Here is a 5,050-nt window from a genome sequence, read left to right as displayed (position 1 = left end):
GCCCTTATTATTATTATATTTTAGGATAAAGTATAAAAAACTGCCTCAACTATTGGTGTCTCGACACTTTCATACCTCATCTTTTTAAAATAACAATGTCGTACCTCATCTTACGAATTTGTGCCAATGTCATACCTCCGTCAGTTTTTCTGTTAATTTTTCTGTTAAGTGATAATGTGGGTAGATACTGGGGCCACTCACTAATCAACTGGATTAAAATATAATTAAATATATTTTTTAATAATTAAAATTTTAAACTTTTAAAATAAAATTATTTTTTTATATAAAATTGTGGATCCACTCTCTCTCTCTCCTCTCTTTCTCGCGTCTCTTCTCTTTCTCTTTGGACACCCACCTGCATCCCCAAAACCTTCCCCACCCTTCCCACCCATCCCCCCCCCCCCCCCCCCCCCCCCCCAACTTTCCTCCCCCTCACCCTTTCTTCCCCCTGCTCCCATCTTCTCTGCGCAACCTCTCCCTCCAAAAACTCTCCCATCTAGAGCCCCTCGACCTCTCCACCTCCCACCTCTGCTTCGCCACTCACCCGCCCCGCCGCCCCTCCCTCTCAATCACCTACCTCACCGTCAATGACAACCTCTTCTACGCCACATCAGGCCACAAGAAATGCCTCTGGATCTCCACTGCGTCGAGTCAGTCAAGGCACATGAGGACGCCCTGAATGCGTTGGCAGTGTCGAACGACGGGACAATGTCCACCGAGTTGACGAATTGTCAGATTTGGGTGTGGTCCAAACCGTTCGAGGAAGATGGGAGCGGGGTGGGATTTGGGTTGGGTGGTTCTGGTTTTGAGTTTAGGGAAGACGGGGAGCGAAGGGAAGAAAGGGTGAAGGGGAGGAAGGTTGGGGGGGGGGGACGGGTGGGAAGGGTTTGAGGGATGCAGGTGGGTGTCCAAAGAGAGAGAAGAGAGAGGCGAGAGAGAGAGGGTGGTGGAGGAAGGTTGGGGGGGGGGGGTGGGTGGGAAGGGGTCGAGTGGGAATGGGTTTTGGGGATGGAGAGAAAAGAGAGAGGCGAGAGAGATGGGGGGTAGAGAGAGGAGAGAGAGATTTAATATAATTTTTTTTTTAAATTTTAATTATTAAAAAATATATTTAATTATATTTTTAATCCAATTGGATTAGTGAGTGGTCCTTGTATCTAGCCACATCAGCACTTAACAGAAAAATTAACAGAAAAACTGACGGAGGTATGATATTAACACAAATTCGTAAGATGAGGTATGATATTGTCATTTTAAAAAGATAAGCTATGAAAATGTCGTTACTTTAGCCTATTTTTTTAAAATATTATTTAACCCAAACGACGTCATTTTCAACTAGGATGTTTTATTAAAATAATATCTGCTGGCGGCAGCAATCCCTTAACTCAATTCCAATTCTTAAATCTGATTATCTAAATCCAACCAAACTCAATCCATAACGCCCAAACTCCTACCACCTCATATTGACTTTTGTTGTATTAGTTGGTATTACTGGAGACAGTTTTTTTGCTATGGATATTGTAAAATGTTCATTGTGTTACTAAATGAGAGATCAATAGTTGATTGATAACATGGTTGTTTATATAAGAACAATGTTTTTTCTTCCATTGATAATGAAGCTCTGGTGCAGCGTTTTCAAAATATAAAAATGCGTGGTGCATAAGTGTAACTTGTTTTGTTATTTCTTCTATAAATTATAAAGCTATGGTTTAATTTTTTAAGTTCTTATGCAATATTTACGAACTTTTACGTGATCCTCCATCGATTGATCAGGGAGCTCGATTTGTACGGCCACGATCCGTTCGAGCTGCCGGAGAGCGCGTGTTACTCAACGGCCACGGAGGGAGGAAGAGGCACTGGTTCTGCTACACGGTTAGGGTTTTGAAGGAGGCGAGGGCGAAGAGCGGGTATTGGCGGAGGCAAGGGCGGTTTAGGGACGTGGTGGGCCGCGGAGGGAAGGTGGTTCTGGGGAGGAGGTCGAGCTTTGTGTTTTATTTGGGGAGTTCGCCAAACGACGCCGTAAGGACTGATTGGGTTCTCTATCAGTATGCTCAGGTCGATCATGTTAAGGTAATTTTCGTACACTGTCGATTTTCCGCATTTCGGTTTGGATGAAGGGGCATTGCCTTATTTGGGTTTGAAGTTCTTGTAGAATTGTCTTATTAGGGTTTGAAATTCTTGTAGAAATCATGGTATATTTGTTCTTGTTTTGTATAATTTGGTTATTGTTGTTGTTGTATCAATGTCATATGTATGCGTGATTCCGGTTAATTAGGGAAAGGGTCATTTTTTTTCCTTTTTTATTTCTTTGGTTAAATTGCTGAATATTTGAGTTGAATGAATGATTTTCCATGTGTATTGAGCTGTTGAGAATTTTGAGTTTTGTTTGCCGAGTAGATAGTTATCGGAAATGTCTCATTAGAACCCAATAGGCTGTGTAAGCATAGACGAATTTTGTTTTACTCGGTGAGACGTGGGTAGAAGTGTAGGTGTTGACACTCTTTTGCAAATTTATTCTTCATGACGTTCAACCATGGTCTAGCTCTCTAGACAATTAAGCATTGTGCGTTATGCCATACGATTGATACTCCCCTTAGTTATTACTGCACGGTGCTAAATATAATGGCGTGTGTGCACATGAGTAAAATGTCGTATGTCTGTTCATGTGCAGGCTGCTTTTGTCCTTTGCCATATTTTGGTGAGATCTCATAGTGGAAATAGAATATCAGATCATGGTTTAAGTTCTTATGCTGAAGAAAGTGCTCGCACTGTGCCTCGCATTGGAATTCAGCATGATGGATTTCATACTCCCAGTTGTAGTGAAAATGAAGTGCATGGTGACACTTCTGTGCCTAGGAAAAATGAGATGTCAAAATATCCGAGGCTGGACCCTGAGCTAGATGATCGAGTCATGACAAGGCCTGTTTCCATATCAAGAATTCAGTCTAATGAACAGGTAAATGCACCTTAAGCAAATTCTTGTGCTACTACTGTTAGTGCTACTTGCATCATTCACTTGCTTGATATACTATACTATTTAACAACAACAGAGTCTTACATGGCTGTTGAATAGAATTCATCTTTCAATTGTTGATATATTCTACCTGTTTCAATAATTTACTTTGTTTTTCATTCTGCCACATCAATGCTTACTATGCCTTATTTTTTAGAATCAAAAGGACATCTTGTGAAGTTTGTTACCTTGATAAACTGGTTAAAAATTATTGTTTTCTGTTGGGACACTTATTCTAAGCGGTGTCTTTCATTAGCATCAGACATTTTCTGATGCTCTTTTTGTGATAGTTTTGCACTTTGCAGTCAGAAATATCCATATGCTTCCAAACATCTCATTTTGCCATCCTTAGAAATTTCCCATTTGTTATTTTATGCACTTCGTGTCTCAAAATTATTGAATTAGTCAGTCTGAAGTTTTCTAGACACAGGTGGCTTTTGAAATTTTATGATGCTGGTGTAATACTAGTGTACTATTGATTCCATTACGTCTTGTTACATTACATGGTTCGTCTGATCCTGTTTTAAATTATAATTTTTTCTGCTAAATTATTTGGATTTCTTTCTGTGCAGGTGCCAGCATCTGTGCTCGGTGGTAGGAATCCAATATTGCTTGATAATTTGGCGGCCAAGCACTTACATTCCATTATGGAGGGTGATTTTATAGAGTTGGATGATCTCATCGATTGAGCATCCAATATAAATAATAAGGCAACTGGATCGTTCCTATTAGAGGGAGTCTCTGGATCTCAAAGAGGTGGAATCAACCTAAATTTTCAGACTAAATTACTGAGGTGCTAAATTTCATTTGAGACAAACTGTGCATACGCTCTGTTTAAATGCACAGCAGAGGATGAGAAGGGTTTAACTACTGAAAACCCTTTAAGAAACATTAACGGATAAAGTATAATGTTGGTTACGAAGTGGAGAGAGATGAATGGCAGGCACCAACACCTGTAAAGGTAATAGTTACAAAAATCATTCAATGTATTGTATTTCAGTTCATGCCAGGAAATATTCATTTGCTTTCCTTTGGGGATGCAGATTTGCTCTGTGCCTAAAAAGGGGCAAGGGCTTCACTGGAACAAGAAAGACTAATACGTCTGATGATGGTAAATCCGATATCGAATCTGTTAGTATCAACCGCTTCAGCAGGTTTCAATCCAGCTGCCTTGTATCTACATTTGGATACTTTGAACTTGTGGAAAGGTTATGTTTTTCCGTTGTCTAGCGCCTTCCTTAGCAAGGCCTATTTTGCTGTCTGATGCTGTTTTTCATCTCTCTTTCATATTCCAAAGATTTGATAGAAAACAGTTCTGAGTAATTTCGACATAATGATGATGACATTCATTTGATAATATGTTTGCAATTCCATGATGAATAGCTGCGGAAAATCAGCTTTGATAATTCGTTATACAATTTCTTATCGTGTCACATTTTCTGGAAATGCTCTGATTCGTATATAGGTTACATTGTTATCGTATCATGAACTCCCGTCATTTTGCAGAAGGTTATGTTCATTGTTGATACGCTTGTCCGTGGTCTTCATCTTCTTCACCTTTCTCTGTCTGTAAAGTTTTCCTGGTTTTATTCTAGTGTCTTTGCTGTTAGCTTTGGGCTGTACCTGTTTCTTTAGCTGTTCGGCCTTAATTGTGGCTTCCTTTGGGCTTTGTGAAGAAATCATTTTTAGACACCATTAAAGTGTAAGTTGTGAGTCAATGTTAGGAAAAAAAAGGGAATGTAAATATTGTAAATACTAAGAGTCCTTTATTAGGAAGGAATGTCCTTTATTATTTGTTTCCTTATGGAACATGAATTGTATGTATATATATATTTCAAATCAGGAATACAATGAAAATTACCCTGTAAAATTCTATTTGGCATCAGAGCCAAACTACCGTAACCCTAGAAAACTGTATCTTCCGCTGTGACGTTCGGTTGATTGGTTCTTGCGCAGTTTGTTGCAGAGATTGGTCATACTGTGTATACTGTGATTGCAGCACGTTGTTTTGCAGCTACCGTGTGGTTCTGTCTTGCTGCT

At 39.6% G+C, this 5,050-nt stretch overlaps 1 pseudogene; it reads left to right on the top strand.

Moving 5' to 3' along the window:
* The first annotated feature begins 624 nt into the window (after window positions 1-624).
* On the top strand, window positions 625-4,190 carry LOC137716951 (NAC domain-containing protein 72-like; annotated as a pseudogene).
* The last annotated feature ends 860 nt before the right edge of the window (window positions 4,191-5,050 follow it).

This window comes from Pyrus communis, chromosome 15 (assembly GCF_963583255.1).
Source record: "Pyrus communis chromosome 15, drPyrComm1.1, whole genome shotgun sequence".
Lineage (NCBI taxonomy): Eukaryota > Viridiplantae > Streptophyta > Magnoliopsida > Rosales > Rosaceae > Pyrus > Pyrus communis.
Note: the sequence above shows the minus strand (reverse complement) of the source record. Positions and strands in the feature narration are given on the sequence as shown.